Consider the following 19,012-nt stretch of genomic DNA (forward strand, 5'->3'; position numbering starts at 1 on the left):
TTGGGAGACTCTACAACATGCATATGCAAACAAACAAGTGTACTCATCCTGCTGGATATCTCTGCAGAATTAGGCACTATACGCCACAAGATCTTGCAAAAAAGATTCTGGGACCTCGCATTAGAGGGACTTTCCTTATATTGAATTACTTCATTCCTCACGGACAGGACAAACACCACATAATCTTATCTCCTTCAGATCACGCCCCATTCTTGCTCACATTTGGAGTACATCAAGGATCTAATAATTCTCCACGTCTCTCCAACATTCGCCTGACCCCTTCTTGGGACTTATGGCAACTCAGGATTCTTCAGTTACGCAGACGATACCCACATTATATACAAACATACTGACAACTGTGAGGGGTCAGAAATTAAAGTCAGAAATAAAGTTGTCATGTTTTTGACTAAATACTTTTATTAACTTAAATGGGTTGGGAAAATGCCTCTCTGGCCCTGCTCCGAGAGGAATTCCCTACTTAAAACCAAAAACTAAGGAACTGTCTGTGACAGGATTTCAGAAATTAAAAAACTATCCTTGTGTTCAAACATTCTATCCTGACCCTCACACTACAAACAAAACAACAATGTGATAAGGGAAATGTCTTCAAACTGATACTGACAAAAAAGTGTTAAAAAATAAAACAGAATCGCTCCTACATAAAATGTTCTTCAAGGTGGGAAGACCTTGGTTCCAGAGGGTGACTCCCTTCCCTTGAATTCTGCAATACTTGAACAATGTATTTTCGTCTAACAGTTGCTTGTGTCTTTTCTTGGCCCACAATAATCCTGTAGGCAAAATGTTCTTTATCCTTACCAGTCTTTCTTTCACACAAGTTTCTTCTTGATTTAAAATACTGTCACTTTCAACTGCCTTGTGTACTTTCCTGCCAGGACTTCTCTTATACTTCCAAATGGCTGGTATACTCTCCTGCCAGGACTTTTCTTATACTTCCAGATCCCTGATATACTCTACTGCCAGGACTTCTCTTGTGTATTTTCATGTGCCTAATATATACTGTTCAGGGCTCCTCTTGTGCCTTTTCAATTGCCTTTTGTATTCTTGCCAGGACTTCTCTTGTGCCTTTAATTTCCTGGTGTGCTTCTCTTCCAGGACTTCGCTCTCATGCTTCACAGTTTCTCTTTACTTTAATTCACAATTACATATACCCTCTTTGACTTGGTATATCTGCTTGAGGCTCCCCGACATCTTCAATCCATATACTCATATGTTATTGGGGGTTTGAATTAGGTCTCTGCCCTTTTCACTTGTAAACACAGTTCTGCTTCTTCTGCCTTTGTAGCTTTACAACATTCAGTTGGTCACTGGAGCAGTCACTGAAATGCCAGGGGTGCCCACCTGGTCTGGGCCGACTTACCAGTTCTTCACAGTGTCGTCGGTTCCCTTTGCGCTTGCACAGCGTTCGTCCACCTTCCATTTCACACTCCGGGATACTCGGACGTCTTCCTGGGTTTCGTCGAGGATCCGCTTCTGCACGCTTGCTTCTGGTCAGGTTCCGGTAGGGACAACACTGTCACTTTGAGCTGCTGAGCACCCAGGAGTCCCTTGTTGACTCCTGACATCTCCACTGCACTTCTGCTCACACAGTGTGGCTTCTGTTCTCTGTGGTCAGGCTTCCCTTCTCTGTGGTCAAGCTACTCTGCCACGCCACACCGGCTCGTGCCCTCATCATTCGCGTTCATCCCTGGGAGATCTGACATCTTCCCCTGTGTCGCTGCTTACAATTCGGTTGCCATTTTTAAAGGTCCCGCGTATCTGTGCTTTCCCAAACAACTAGTATGCTCAATGAGCTTCTGGCTCTCCCTGCTTTGCATCGATTCTTTCATCCTCCTCATCCCAGTATTTAGGTGCTAATGGGAATCGAAATCCATAGATGTTATTTGATGCATAATCTTTGGAGAGTTTCTTTTAATTATTTCATACGATAATTTCATTCTCCTTGAAGGGAAATCATAACAAAAAAGTGTTCTGTTGGAGCTTTTATCCCTTGTGTCATGGATGGGAGCTTAGAAAAAAGAGTGTTGGAAAAAGGTTTCTCCACCTTCCCTGAAGGGGGGGAACTGTAGAGGAGCAGCTGCATGCCTCGCATGAAACCCGCCACCCTACTTCCCATATGTTGGAAGCCTGAGATCAGGCCATATTTGACATCAGCAGTTGTGCCAATACCGCAACGTACGTTCGAAAGAAGATACCCATTGAGACAGCCCTATCGAATGTATCCCCGAAGGGACGACAATTTGAGGGAAGAGATCACTGAAGGAATATAAAAAAGAGTAAAGAAAGAAGCCTGTAACATCATAAGAGAGTATGAACGACATCTCAGGATACTAGCTGAAGAGGATGTGTGGATTCTACAGAAACTAATGATTAAGTAAAGAATCAAGAGAACTTTTTAAATATGAAAGAGAAGATTACACGTGCACAAAGTGTTGCAGAGAATCAACTGTTCAATAATGGTACAGATGCTGAAACGCAAGGTAGACTAAGTTATCATGGAAGCTGGCTATATGTAGTGAATAGAATGCAGGCAAAGCTGCGATTGTATAGGAGCTGGACATCAGTATCATGCATTTTAGTAAACCCGGACCCATGAAGAGGAAAGGGAAAATTGTGTTGCAGCAAGAATAAGCTGAATCGTGGAGCCGCTTTTCAAGGTTGTTTGGCCTGGAGTCAAGTCTGAAGCAGCCAAGGTTGGCTATCTATTCTGGAAAGGAGTGAACATGCAAGGATGGATCATCTCTTGTAAAGGTGCAAAGAAAGAACACTAGGAGTGCCAAGTTTAATTTATTGGTTTTATGTAATTTCATCATCAGGCATTTCAAAGCCTGAAATTGAAACGTGTTTGACAGTTCATCACTTTTTTTTTCTTTTTTGGGGGTGTCCCCACCCCCCCTCCTACACCTTTTTTTACCTATACCCAACCCCCCCCAACCACTTATCTGCCTGCGCCCCCACACAAATTCTATGAACTGGCAAACACATTTAAACTGCAGGCTTTGAAATGCCTGAGGATGAAAGAACGTCGTACCAATGTATTTAAGACATTTAAAACCTGCAAAACGGACCAAATCATTGTCTCCTGTCACGTGAGCCAAGGATGAAAATAGAGTTTGAATTTGGAGTTCTAGAACACAATAGCGAGTGCCCTCACACCCATGTATTCTCAGAGACAAGGATAATCTGCAAGGCCAAGTTCAAAGACAATCTTCATGGCAGAAGGCTTGTGTGATGAGAGAAGCTGAGCTAATTGGGTGGGGAGGTAGAGTCAGGCCCTATCTCCTTACACCTGGGTCTGGGCTTACTTGCTGCAAGTGAACCGAATGTTCCAGACATGGCACAAGCATGCCAACCAATTGTGGTGATCCATATAACGAAGGACCTTATAGTTTGAAAATCAATGAGAACCTGTGTATCTAATGTTTCTGAAGATGACATGTTTTAGATGTAGGCATATGTTGTCTACCTGAAAGTGGGCAGCCAATTACAATCCTAGTTCCTATAGATAATATACTTAGATGTTCCCCTTAATTCAATCCCGATCCCTGGTATTTTTTCCATTATTTGCCACGTAGTATGACATCACCTGTGATGTATTTTTAATATATTACCATGCTTTTATGAAAGGATCGTTGAGAGAAATCGAGCATACGTCTGTTGATGTTCGTTTTAACTCCCTGTTTTAGGTAATTATTAATAAAACAGTACTTTGCCATCTTCCTGAGTTGATTCGGTTATTTGGACTCAGAGTTATTCTGTGTGAACCCATCCATTGCATGCCTGTTCCTAAAGGGCCCTAAGCTCAGAACAGACAGATGGCAATAGGCCATTGGGGTACTGGTATAAGGGGATCTTTTCCATGGGTAAATTGGGGATACTGCATCTCACCCAATGGAGCCATGTCATCCCCCTAGTAGTTGTCTCCTTCTATGTGATCCTACCTCATATGGCCGCCCCCAGGGTCCGGATCTGGTAGCGGCTGCCTTTCCCTGGCCACATGGGAAGAGTTCAATGCCGGGGAATCCGTGATGACTCCATTGGATTCATCACACAACTTAACCTCAAATAAACTGGATCCGGGCACCTGCCTCATGCAAGTTGGCTAATGAATGACAACACATTAACTCAAACTCAACCCAACCAAAAGAGAAATGATGATGTGCAACACCATAACAACCCACCCGGCATGAATCCTCGGGTCAGATGAAATGAGATCCTGCCGGCAGCGGACCATACATATCAAAACCTTCCTACTTTCATAGATAGCACCCTCACATTCTTACTCCAGGTAATAGCCATTGTAACCTCTTTGAACTCTTTTTTGCATCTTGTGACATCTACTTTTCCTGCACAGAACATGGACATTATTGTAATAGTACTACCTAGGTTAGACTAGCCCAACTGCCTCTACCTGAACCTGATTTTATACTTAGTAAACTAAATACAAAAAGCCCACAATTCTGCGGTTAGACTTCTTTTGGGACATCAAAGACAGGAACATATCTCTCTCAACCTCCAAACAATCTACGAACTCCTGGTCAAATGTGGGATACAATTAAAACCTTCTATATTACCCATCATGCCTTCCACAGCAGGGCCCACAATCCACCAAGAGAAACTTGACCCACTCCAAGCTTGGATCCATCATTGCAGCCTTAGTAGAAGTGCCAAGTTTTAACTGGAAACATGAATGTGGATTTTCGCCATCATTCCTGTGTACCAAGGTCTGGAACTCAATTCCAATGTGTCTACGTGCAGAGGAAGACCACTTAACCTTCAGAAAATCTCTGGTAACCGGGCTGTTCACACGACTGCAAATGACACACTAGCACAAGACCCTCGCAGACAGGATTAAATAGAATCATGTACTCCAGTCTCAGCGGATATCCATCCCAGACTCAGATACAACCAGAAATAATCTGGCAAAGGGACAGACAAACCAAAAGGAGGAGCTCTTCGGACATTGTACAACCTAAATACGAATCATGGAGCAGGACGCTTTCTGGTTAGGCTCACTAACATATGCCATACCCCTGAGTACAATTCCTCAATCAAGAAATGGAAGATCAGACCCCGTCTGGTCTGTGCCTCCAGCTCTTGCACTAAAACAGAACATGGAACTGCACAAACTCAGCATCCTGACGCAGAACAAGACGTCAATGACGCCGCACGTGGGTGGCCGTCAACAGACTGAAACTCAAATGAATGGGTCCTGTACTAAACGTCTTGACACTAGTCCTCACTAATCCTGGATCCCTTCTCTGACGCAAATGACTTACCTCTGCGCCGTATCTAGATAGGATTGTGAATGTTAGCATATGCCACACTTAGAATTGAGAACATTAGCCTGTGCCGTATCTAGATAGGATTGTGAATGTTGGCTTATACCACACCTAGATGGAACTTGGATGTTAGCTTTGCCACACTTAGAGTTGAGAACATTGGCCTGCACTGTATCTAGATAGGATTGTGAATGTTGGCATGTGCCACACTTAGAATTGAGAATATTGGCCTGCACCGTATCTAGATAATTATTGTGGGGACTGGCGAGTGCCACACTCACACGGAATTGTGTGGATTGGCGAGTACTACACTTGGAACAGAACTGTGAATGTTAGCATGCTAAATGTAATATAACCCACTAACCGATATAAGCTCAAACTCCCTGCATACCTATCGCACAAAAAACTCACACAACCATCTCTCGCACAACCAACCACACGTACTTCACCACACTGCAACAACACATAAGCCGCACCAACAGTACACGCGGACTGACACCGATCCAATATTCGCACCAAAGCTCAGCACCCGGTGTCCACCGAGTTGAGGATGCCAGCAGTACACCACTCCTCTCACTATCCTACTCCCTCTTCACCTTACTAACTCTTCCCACCTTCCCTTTCGCAGATCCACCGGAGCGCCTGGGAACTAATTCCGTTGGTGACGGTGCGCTATATAAGTACCGTTAACATAACATAACATAACCTCTCAATAGCACCCAGACAGCCCCAAATACAGCAGCTTTGTGCCTAGTAATACCACATTAACCTTGATTTTCTACAGATTTTATAAAAGCACATGTGGCTGAACAGCTCCAAAACTAAGTAAATGCCTGCTTACCGCTTGTTTACGCCACTGTTTATTTACATTGTTTTGAGGCCTGGTCTGTCTTTTCGGTTTTACAACCTGACATTCACTTAATCAAAGGCCATGGACTGTGCTAATGACATCTGTGATCTGCAGCCTTATTTTTAAATGAGCGAAAGGATTCAGTATTTATATTTTAATTCATTTTTTAAAGTGCACACTTTTAACAGCAATATTCTCCTAACAAACAAAGAGTTCAATTAACATCAATGAATAATCTTAATGGCTGTGGCCTAAATATGCCTTCGAAATTAGATCATTTCACTATAAAGTAAATTATGAAGCTTTTCAATGTTTATACTTGCAAAGGGCATCATTGACTTGAACGGATCCATTGATTTTGGTATCTGGTAATGTTATCCCCATATATATGGTCGCCATACATAATGTTGCCGGGAAAAGGTTGTGGTGACATTATTTATTGTGACCATATATATGGGGTGATGGGGAATGGGGGTTGTCGGGTGTCCACCGCATGCTCAATGTGATAATGGCCCTCATTCCAACCCAGGTGGTAAGTTCCCTACTTTACCACCATGGTGTAAACTCTGTTTACACCATGGTGGATGGCGGATGTACCGCCCCATTCCAAGGTGAGTGGGGCGGTAAATCCCCAATCCCCATTTACCCTTCCCCATTCCCATTTTTGCCCCATAGGGCATAATGGGAGTGGGGAAGGCGCTAATTACGGCACCGTAAATTACGGTGCCGTAATTAGCGCCAAGGACGCTTAGCGCCTTGGTACTTAACGCCTGCTAAAAGCAGGCGTTAAGGTGGAAATCAGGTGTTAAGGGTTTAACGGCGCCGATGGCGCCGTTAAACCCTTAACGCCTGGGTTGGAATGAGGGCCAATGTTCCTGCAAATAATGGCAATTTTTTGTTGACTTTTTTGCCAGGTGACATTTTTGCGGGGACATTATCACATGGAACCTTGATTTTTTTTGTGCAGTGCATTTATAACATTGCTACATAATATCTAATATGCAAGCCCAACAGTCTGCTGTTTGGTAAACACTGAGCCATTATAGTTAACAGGCCGTACCTGGAATGCGGCTCATCGTCCTCTTAGAAACCAGCGAAGGCCTAGAAATGAATGTAGGCGAATGTCTTCCAGTTGGGGTGGGGGGGAGCCTTTGTAAGACGCCTAAAGGGAACTGCTAGAGATAAGACCTGCATCGAAGCCATCAAACGCACTCTGAAAGGGCTGGGTCACACACAGATGATACTGACCGCTTGTGAGGCAGGTTCACGTCATTGAGGGCCAACAATGGATAGGGAGAAATGGGACCAGCATCTCTGCTGGCAGATTTCAAGGGGAATGTAAATATACACATTGGTTCAACATGATTGGCATTTTTCCAGTTTTTTGTTACCAAGCCTCCATTTTGGGGACATTGAATTGGAATTGTAAATCTTCTTACACCTTATGTTTTAATTTTTCGTGGTCTTGAACTGCATAGTAGACTGGCCAGGCTATTTCTTGTCAGGTTATCATCTTAGCTGGGCACTGGGGATTGGGTTACACTGGGTGAAGTTGTGATACACGTTTGGGCATAGTGAACCTCAAAACAGGTGCTCTCCAATGTGCTATCTATGACCAGGCTAGTGAATCTTAACAATGACTCTAGAATGTTTTATAATATTTGCTGTTAGTTGCCACTTGATGTTTATAGCTATAGGTCTGCAGCGCCTAAAGTAACATTGTATGATGACTGGCGCGCGGTACTAGACCGCACTAAAGCGAGTACATACTTTTATTTTAACTGTGTTGTATTTTCAATGGGTATATATATAATTGATTGGTTGTAAACGTTAGGTTGCTAGAAGTTAGTAGCAGAGTAAGAAGCTAGGCCAATATTCAATACTATTGCTTACATTGGGAATTGCTTAATGTTTGACTGCACTACTACTATTGGATATAATCATTAGGGCTTAGAACCTCCCCCAAAAAAGTTTGGAAAGATTTTCTTCACATTTCTGGAAAGGTTTTCTTCACATTTTTGGAAAATAACATCCCTTTTTCCTCACCAGAGGGGGCTAAAAGGGTAAGAATACAAAGATACCCAGAGACCTAATAAGATTATGGAGATTCTAGAATTGTGGATCCAGGACACAATGATGTTTCAATGCCGAATGCCATTTTTTTGTAAATAAATGGAGCTGGTAGAGCGCTTCATTAAAATAATATCTGTATGAGATGAATAACAAATAATTTCATAAATTATTTTACAGAGGAATCAATGGACCCGATTCTGGCACATGTCATCTACTCCTATCCACTGAACATACACATGAAAACAGAGAATACGTTAAAATAAATATTGCATTCTTTATTTTGCCAAAAATTACAACATATTTGAAAGAAATATACGTTATATTACAAAATGCCATAAACATATCACATATTTTTCACATATTGAATGCAACCAAAGAACACATTTTAAAAAAAGTATTCATATGTACAATCGCAAATAATCAATAAATACACGCAAAAAGATGCATTAAAATTATCCAAAAAAACATCACAACTTGTCGGCTATTTTCGAGAGAAAGTGTATCCCATTACAGCACATAAAAGCAAAAGTAGACCAATTATTGGACGAAAGAGTCATAATCCAACAGGCAAGACCATACACTATACCCATACTTCCAATGGGCAAAGCAGATGTTCGATACCATTTGTTAAGATGGATTTCTGAACTCTGTCCTGGAGGGGCAGAGGTTCAGAAGGCCAGCCTAGTTTCTTGGAACAGGGTAACCTCGGGACAAGCCAGACCAATCAGGGTAGCGATGGCGGCGGTCAAGACTAGGTCTCAAGAGGGGTGAGGGTGACTGAAAGCCCGCAATGAGCACACAAAGCAAGGACGCTTACAAATTACTCCAGACAGGTGTTATATTAAAAATATAAACACATTTATTACAAGGCCTTTGTAACATCGACCATAGTAAAGAATCATGGAAAAAACTCCAATAAACCAACACATCACAAGCAATACAATATATATACAAGACCAAGGGGTCTAAAAAGTTAGAAGCACGAAATATGCAGACCACCTAGATGGGGAGGAAAACAGGCAGTGCAAGTAATTGTTAGACCCAGTTCGACATCAGAGACCACCTAACTAGAAGGAAGTCCGAGCCCTACGAAGAGTGGAGCCTTGTGCTCAAAAGTACCTGCACACGCGGGTGCCAACAGGCAAAGGAGAGTCTCTTCAGGGAGATCAGGCAGTTCAGAGAGGTGAACAAAACGATGATGAACAGTTCCCCGCTACTCAAGCGCGGCCTCCACTTGTGGGCAGAAGCAGGGCGTGAGTGCGGAAAAGGGTTGCTGTTCACGACAGTGGTGGAGAGCCACAGGCTCCTGCGGGAGGGCGACCGGTTAGGGTATTGACTACTCACCGGTCCCCGATGCAGGCAGACCCAGGCTTCTCTGGTTTTGTTTCGGTACTGGCAGGTGCAGATGCGATCAGCAGGATGTCTCGACGCTGTGTAGATTCCGTGACAGCAGGAGTCAGGGTCGAGGGTGTCCCAAACGCAGCGAACACGCACAGGTTTGTTACCACAGCAGGGCAACTCGGCAACCGCATGTATTCCGGTCCCAAAGCACGCGTCTCACTTCAGACCTGGGAATGCCAAGTGTACCAATCGTGTGAGAGTGCCGAGGAAACAGGATTACCAGTAAGCCAGACGGCGGTGACAGAGCAAGGTTCCTGTGTAGGCTGGTCAGTCCACTGGATGGCCCAGGGACGCTTCCAAAGGCTTACGTACAGGATTTGGTGAAGATGCCGAGAACAGTTGTTCCCACTATTCTAAAGGGTCAAAGCGCCAGTACAGGCCTTCTCGTTCGATCAGAGGCAAAGGGGTCTCACAGGACGACAGCAGTGCAGGGTGCCAAACCTTCAGCGGGTCACCAGCGATTCCTCGACTCAGCTTCTTAGTTGCAGGACACTTGGCTCCTTATCCTTTGTTCGTGAGAACTCAGGAGATCGACCTGGTAGTGGTGTTTCCAGCCTCCTCTTATCCAGAGTTCCCTTCGCGCCAAAACGGAGAGGACCCAATGGGAGATCTGCTCACAAAACACTCACACCAGACGTGGACCTTTCATGGACCATGGTGGTCCCAGGCATTCAAGACACTCTAGACTCTCTGGCACCCAGGATGTGTATTGGGAAGAGACATCCCAGCCCACATCCTGGAGGCACACACAAGGCATGCAGAAGCCCGCGAAAGCATTGTGTTTCACGGGAATGTGCATGACCATATAAGGACTGCCCCGGGTCGGCTCGATCTGGTCAGCGGACAGGACAAAGAACCTCGTGGCATGGCCATTTTCAATGCCAGGCCATCCATTTGGACCAGACGCTGGAAGCGCGGCAAACATGGCAAAAGGGGTTCAAAACACAAAGAAACGATCGCTGCCACAAGTCCCGTCCGTGACACACTTGCACATTTCATGATAAGTCCAGCGAGAGTTTCTAGGGCCATTGGAATGACTAGAGACCCAAGAGCGCGGTAATGTAAGTTACGGTGCACTCTTGTTTCATGTTGCTCAAAAGCTGCAACATGAGGAAAGGACTAAGGGAAAGGAAGTCCCCCTGTACTGACTGTCTTAAGGGCATGTCAGTTTCCCCGTAAGAATGGAGCGAAAGCCCAGAGGAGTGCGGCAGAAAGCTGCGCTTCTCCGGCAAAGTCTAGATCAGGGTGTAAAACAACAGCAAAAAGTTTGGGGGTTGCCACATGGAAGGAAAATTACCTACAATCATGAAATCTTTCCTAACACTCGCCCCTCCCAGACTAAGGACAGGGGGAACTAATCCACCCCTGGATGAGTTTCTTGTTCAGGTCGGTTTAACATTCTAGACAACCCATCAGCATTGCTATGTTGGACACCTGGCCTATGCTCAATAGTGAAGTCGAAGCATTGTAGACTTATGGACCACCTAAGCAACTTTGGATTCTCTCCCTTCATGTTCATTAGCCACTTTAAGGGCTTATGGTCAGTTTGCACAGTGAAGTGGGTCCCATAGAGGTAGGGCCTCAACTTCCGTAGGGCCCACAAAACAGAGAAACATTCTTTCTCTACTGTGGACCATCTGAGCTCTCTGTCCTTAAGCTGGCGACTAATGAAACCAATAGGGTGTTCCTTACCCTTCTCATCTACTTGCGATAGTACAGCTCCTATCCCAGTGTCAGAGGTGTCCGTCTGCACAATAAAAGGTCTTTGATAATCAGTGGCCCTGAGAACAGGGGCCTGGGCCTGGCACAAGGAGTCTTTTAAGCCGTTGAAGGCCTTCTCACACTCGTTGGTCCAAGTTACCTTCTTGGGTTTCTTTGGAGTAGTGAGGGCAGTCAGAGGCGCAGCTATGGTGCCATAGTCTGTCATGAAGTTGCGGTAATACCCGGTGAGTCCTAAGAAGGCTCTCACTTGGGTCTGTGTAGTGGGGGTAGGCCAGTCTTGTACTGCCTGTACTTTACTGGGAAGAGGCTGTATCCTCCCTCCACCTACTTCATGTCCAAGGTAAACCACTGAGCCTTCTCCAATCTGGCATTTAATAGCCTTTATGGTCAAGTGTGCTTTCTGAAGAGCCTGTAGCACAATCCCGAGGTGTTTCACATGGTCTTCCCAGGTGGCGCTGAAAACTGCTATATCATCCAGATATGCAAGACAGAATTCATCCAACCCATTCAACACATGATTCACAAGCCTCTGGAAGGTGGCAGGTGCATTCTTCAACCCGAACGGCATTACCCTGAATTGGTAAAGACCATGTGGAGTGGAAAACACTGTCTTCTCATTGGCATGTTCTGCTAAGGCTATTTGCCAATAGCCCGCAGTGAGGTCAAACGTACTGAGATACTTGGAGGCACCCAAGGTATCCACCAGCTCATCTGTTCGAGGCAAGGGGTGTGCATCTGTCTTGGTGACAGCATTCAGAGCCCTGTATTCCACGCAGAACCTCAATTCAGAAGTACCTGCCTTAGGAACCAAAACCAATGGGCTCGACCAAGGACTACTAGAGGGTTCAATCACCCTAAGATCTAACATTTTGTTGACCTCTGTCTTAATGTAAGACCGTACTTTGTCTGACATTCTGTATCCTCTACTTTTGGTAGGTATGCTGTCTCCTGTGTCTATGTTATGTTTGCACCAAGGTGTCAAACCAGGGGACTGTGAAAACAGGGGGGAAAATTGCCTAAGCAAACTTTTCATCTCAGCCTGCTGATCAGAATTCAGGTGAGGGGCCACTTGGACACCCTCAAAGGACCGCTTTGGAACAGGTCGGGGAGAGGTTCAGACTCCTCTTCCTCAACATCTGAAGCCAGTAGCAGTGCTGCGATTTCGACTCTTGGGACGAAAGCCTTCAGCCTATGTACATGGAACACTTTTGGAGCCTGTCCAGGCCTTCCAAGGTCCACTAAATAGTTGACCTCACCCAGGGGCTCTACCACTGTGTAAGGGCATGACCATTTATCCTGTAAATCTCTAGGCCTTATGGGATTCATGATCAGGACTTGCTGACCAGGTATGTAGTTGATGAGGGAAGCTTTCTGGTCATACCAATGTTTCACCAGGGCTTGTCCTGCCTTCAACTTGTCACTAGCCAGACCCATCAGGAGTACCATCCGTTTTCTGAGCCCTAACACATAGTCTACTACGTTGGTAGTAACAGGGGGAGTGGGCATCTCCCATCCCTCCTTGACTATGTCTAAGGGCCCCCTCACAGGGTGACCAAACAGAAGTTCGAAGGGGCTGAAGCCAACACCCTCCTATGGTACCTCTCGGTAGGCAAACAGTAAGCATGGTAAAAGAAGATCCCATTTTCTTCTTTGGGATTCTTCCAGAGCCCCAATCATACTCTTTAACATTCTGTTGAACTGTTCCACCAGACCATTGATCTGGGGGTGGTATGCTGAAGAGAACTTGGAGGTGACTCCACATTCTTTCCACATAGCCTGCATATACTTCGACATAAAGTTGCTGCCTCTGTCAGACACAACTTCTTTAGGGAAGCCAACCCTAGTAAAGATGCCAAGTAACGCTTTTGCAACTGACTTGGCAGTTACAGTTTTCAATGGGATGGCCACAGGATATCTGGTAGCATAGTCAACCAGCACCATGATAAATCTATTGCCTGAGGATGTTTGCAGGTCAAGGGGACCAACAATGTCGATCCCTACCCTTTCGAATGGTATCCCCACAACTGGGAGTGGTACCAATGGAGCTTGGATTGTTGAGGCACTCTTACCAGATAACTGGAAGGAGGCACAACTCCTGCAGTGACTTTCTACTTGCAGCCCCATCTTGGGCCAGTAGAAGTGCATGGATAACCTTTGCTTGGTCCTCTTAATACCAAGGTGACCAGCAAGGGGCACTTCATGCGCCAGCTGCAGGAGGAAGAGTCTTACAGCAAGGGGAACCACCAACCTCCTATGGTCTCCTTCTGTAGACTCTGTGGGCTCACTATACAGGAGTCCACCTTCCCAATAAATCCGATGCTTCCCAGGAGGTTCACCCTCAAGCTGGGAGCAGGCCTGTCTCCTTAGGCCTTCCAGAGATGGGCACTCACGTTGGCCTTTACTGAACTCTTCCCTGTCAGGACCACCTTCTACTAACAAGTCGTTTAGTTCAGGATGGTCATTGGGGTCAAATACTTCAGGTATCGCTGCCTCCTCGTCAGGTCCGGGTGATTGACCAACTTCCTCCACTGCAGTGGTAGGTGAGTTCGGGGGAATATTTTCTTTCCCTCGTTTTGGTTTTATTACTCCTTTAGCCTTGGGTTTCCCCTTTGGCTGGGGCAGCGCATTGGTCTTGGCCAATACTGTCTGTGTTTGAGAACTTGTGCAGGGTCTGTCAGCAGTGTCTCCCACGAGCCCTAAAGCTCTGAGATCGTTGCCCAACAAGACCTTTCCTGGGACGTTCCTCTGAATGCTCACTGGAATCCTGACTGCTGTACCATTGAGAGTAAGATTTACAGGTATTACTGGAAACATGCGAGGTGGGCCGTCAGCCAACTTAGTGGGCATCAGAGTAGCTCTGGCAACTTCCTCTGAGTCTACCAAGGTAGAATCCGCTACAGTTCGACTGCACCCACTATCCCTAAGAGCTGGAGTATCTACTCCATTGATCAGCACACTGTTTTTAAAGTAGTGCTTGGTATTATCTGGAATCCTAGCATAGGCCTCTGCGACTTTAGGCTCCCAGGAACCCAGAGAAACTAAAACTACCCCAGCTTCTATCCCACTTGGGAAGGAGTCTGAGGAGAAGGATGCTCCTGTAATCTCTTCTTCCTCGTAGGAGGAGAAGGCCAGATTAGCAGAGTGGACCCACAAAGGTTTAACCTTACACCGGGGATCCCCCTTCACGTGGTCAGTTGCTCCACAAGCAGAACACGATCCATTGGGTCTGTTTACATAGGGAGGCCTATTATAACCAGAGTTATGTTGCGGAGGCTGACCTCCACTACCCTGTGAGTTCTCTTGTGTCTTACCCTTATTTTTGTTTTTGTGGCCCTTTTGAGAAGAAGATTTATCGGTTTCTCCACCCTCCTTATCTTTGGACTTTTTCCCTTCCTCCTGCTTACCAGGCTGAGTCTTGTCCTTATGGGACACTCGATGTGACACCCACAAATCTGCTGCAATGGCAATCTTCTTTGGATCTATCTCCTTAGAATCTGCCAAATGCTGTTTAAGCTCAGGGGAAGAAGATGCAAAAATATGTTCCAGCATGACAAGACTTATCATACCTTCAAAGGTAGAAACCTCATAACCTTCGACCCAGCCAGTCAAGTTTTTTAAGGATTCAGTTACATAAGATACCCAAGTACCACCTTCTTTTTTCTTATACTCTCGGAATCATTTTAAATATTGGACAGGAGTATTTCCAAACTTTAAAATGAGAGTTTGCTTCAACATTGCAAAATCTGCTCGCTCAGCCTTCGACATTTCCATAATGGCACTGCAGCCAGAATGGGGAAGTCTGCTGAGTAACCAGGCAATTTTATCAGCATTGTCAACTTGTTCAACTTCACATGCATACTCAAATGTATTCAGCCAGTCCATAATGTCATTATTTTCCTCCTACACACTGAGCAGATCTTTTGGAAACCGTGGATGAGAGGAGGCCACAGACCCATGTCCAGGACACTTGGATCCATTGGCAACTTGAAGCTTGGCCAGTTCCAACTGGTGATCCCTGTCTTTCTGTTTTTCTGCCTGTTCGATTTTTAGTTTGGCCATATTGAAATCAAGCTCCTTCTGCCTAAACAGCAGTTCTTGCTTCTTGAATTCAAGTATGGCCTCCCCATCAGCACTGGCAGAGGAAACATTGGACATTTCATCCTCCCTGTCCTCATGGTAGCGGTGGACTAGTGCAGCGGCAGAACTGTCAGTTCTACCAGTGAGAGCAGCCCCACCTCCTTCAGCACTGTCCTCGGAAGCTATAGCGTCAAGCTATGCTTCTTGCCACGCCATGATTCTTTGGATCATTTCCATTTTTGCGCCTTGCGAGGAGACACCTCTTTCAGCACACATCTTTTTCAATGTTTCAGATTTCTAAGCATTTAAAGTTAACAAGGTACCCGTTTCCATACTGTTTGATAGGACTATGGCCTTTAAAGAGTTATACTATGACAATTCACTACGTGTCCTGTTAGGAATAACTTGAAATGCCTTCGCTCGTGCGGAACACTGGATACCTTCAGTCGTGTCCCACCGCTGCCACCAATTTGTTAAGATGGATTTCTGAACTCTGTCCTGGAGGGGCAGAAGTTCAGAAGGCCAGCCTAGTTTCTTGGAACAGGGTAACCTCTGGACAAGCCAGACTAATCAGGGTAGCGATGGCGGCGGTCAAGACTAGGTCTCAAGAGGGGTGAGGGTGACTGAAAGCCCGCAATGAGCACACAAAGCAAGGAAGCTTACAAATTACTCCAGACAGGTGTTATATTAAAAATATAGACACATTTATTACAAAGCCTTTGTAACATCGACCATAGTAAAGAATCACGGAAAACCTCCAATAAACCAACACATCACAAGCAATACAATATATATACAAGACCAAGGGGTCTAAAGAGTTAGAAGCACGAAATATGCATACCACCTAGATGGGGAGGAAAACAGGCAGTGCAAGTAATCGTTAGACCCAGTTCGACATCAGAGGCCACCTAACTAGAAGGAAGTCTGAGCCCTACGAAGAGTGGAGCCTTGTGCTCAAAAGTACCTGCACACACGGGTGCCAACGAGCAAAGGAGAGTCTCTTCAGGGAGATCAGGTAGTTCAGAGAGGTGAACAAAACGATGATGAACAGTTCCCCGCTACTCAAGCGCGACCTCCACTTGTGGGCAGAAGCAGGGCGCGAGTGCGTAAAAGGGTTGCTGTTTACGAAAGCGGTGGAGAGCCACAGGCTCCTGCGGGAGGGCGACCGGTTAGGGTATTGACTAGTCACTGGTCCCCGATGCAGGCAGACCCAGGCTTCTCCGGTTCCGTTTAGGTACTGGCAGGTTCAGATGCGATCAGCAGGATGTCTCGACGCCGTGTAGATTTTGCGACAGCAGGAGTCAGGGTCGAGGGTGACCCAAATGCAGCGAACACGCACAGGTTTGTTACCACAGTAGGGCAACTCGGCAACCGCATGTATTCCGGTCCCAAAGCACACGTCTCACTTCAGACCTGGGAATGCCAAGTGTACCAATCGTGTGAGAGTGCCGAGGACACGGGATTAGCAGTAAGCCAGATGGCGGTGACAGAGCAAGGTTCCTGTGTAGGCTGGTCAGTCCACTGGATGGCCCAGGGACGCTTCCGAAGGCTTACGTACAGGATTTGGTGAAGATGCCGAGAATAGTTGTTCCCACTATTCTAAAGGGTCAAAGCGCCAGTACAGGCCTTCTCGTTCGATCAGAGGCAGAGGGGTCTCACAGGACGACAGCAGTGCAGGGTGCCAAACCTTCAGCGGGTCACCAGCGATTCCTCGACTCAGCTTCTTAGTTGCAGGATACTTGGCTCCTTATCCTTTGTTCGTGAGAACTCAGGAGATCGACCTTGTTTCCAGCAACCTCTTATCCAGAGTTCCCTTCGCGCCAAAATGGAGAGGACCCAATGGGAGATCTGCTCACAAAACACTCACACCATACGTGGACCTATCACGGGCCACTGTGGTCCCAGGCATTCAAGAGACTCTAGACTCTCTGGCACCCAGGATGTGTATTGGGAACAGATATCCCAGCCCACATCCTGGAGGCACACACAAGTCATGCAGAAGCCTGCGAAAGCGTTGTGTTTCGCGGGAAAGTGCATGACCAAATAAGGACTGCCCCGGGTCAAACGTGGGAAGCGCAGTTATCATGGCAAAAAGGGATTCAAAACACAAAGAAACGATAGCTGCCACCAGTCCCGTCCGTGACACACTTGCACATTTCATGATAAGTCCAGCAAGAGTTTCTAGGGCCATTGGAATGACTAGAGACCCAAGAGCGCAGTAATGTAAGTAACGGTGCTCTCTTGTTTCATGTTGCTCAAAAGCTGCAACATGAGGAAAGGACTAAGGGAAAGGAAGTCTCCCGGTACTGACTGTCTTAAGGGCATGTCAGTTTCCCCGTAAGAATGGAGCGAAAGCCCAGAGGAGTGTGGCGGAAGGCTGCGCTTCTCCGGCAAAGTCTAGATCAGGGTGTAAAACAACAGCAAAAAGTTTGGGGGTTGCCACATGGAAGGAAAATTACCTACAATCATGAAATCTTTCCTAACACCATTTTGTTCTAGACTAAAGAATGCTCAATGCATACACTTGCACCGAGGAAGGAAAATCTACATGGTTACGGCCTTTTAAGTCATATTTAGAGGTGAGAATGCACCCTGTTCACATGTATTACCGCAAGGCAGAGTGGCATTGGGCCACCAAAGCCCCGAGTGGCTATGCCACCTATCAAACAGGGGATTGGGCGTGGGACTGAGTTATTTTGAGTTCTCTGCCTGGCCAGATGGTATATGTTCATGTTAATGTTAAAGGTATTTGTACCGCGCACCGTATGTGAATTCCCACTGCGGAGTGCTCGTGTGTACGAACAAATGCCTCCACCTATTGAATTATGGGCAATAGGTCCTGGACTACATATTGCTTTACACCACAGCCATCCATCCGGTGCAACACAAATAGGGGAAAAGTAAAGCTGTGAATGCTGTTCTTTTTTGTAGTTTAAACTAAAAATGGTATGTGCATGTCCAGAACATATGTTCTGGCAACGTATATAAAGGTATGATATGGATTCACTTCATTAATATTTGTGGTCGTGAAGAGTAAGAGGTCCACCGACTTTGGACACGCCTCCCCATATTGGAACGCAGGGTAAAGGAGCAAAGCACTGACCCTCAGAGAGGTGCTGATATAATGGCGGAGCGCTGCCTGCCCCATCGAATGCACTGCCTGGAAGCAGCATGGCGCCATTACTTGAGGTGTAAGATAGCTACTAACGCCCCCCGAGGCGAGCTACCTCAGGGGCGCCCAGGCCCATCCGCACCCGCTCAGAGGATCACCTTTCCCTCACTTCCCACTAAGGACAAGGGTAATGGAGAGATCCGTCCCTCAGCAAGCCCTGCCGGAGGGCCAACTCTCCCGTCCACTCAGCACAAGGACACCTCTCCAGGCGTTCTCTGAAACATGCAGGGCTCAAGTCGAGGGTACACGCTGGTTGACGGAGTCCCCCACTTTTTCAGAGGACACCTTGATCTGCTAATTTCTGGTGACGCCACATTCAATTGGTAGGTTAATGAGCCCCCCCACCACCACACTTTCTTTTCTAGGACTTGGCCCCTGGAAACATGTGGCCACCGCAGCCACTGTTCCCAGCATCCT

The sequence above is a fragment of the Ambystoma mexicanum genome, chromosome 14 (genome assembly GCF_040938575.1).
Source record: "Ambystoma mexicanum isolate Mex_15411 chromosome 14, UKY_AmexF1_1, whole genome shotgun sequence".
Taxonomy (NCBI): domain Eukaryota; kingdom Metazoa; phylum Chordata; class Amphibia; order Caudata; family Ambystomatidae; genus Ambystoma; species Ambystoma mexicanum.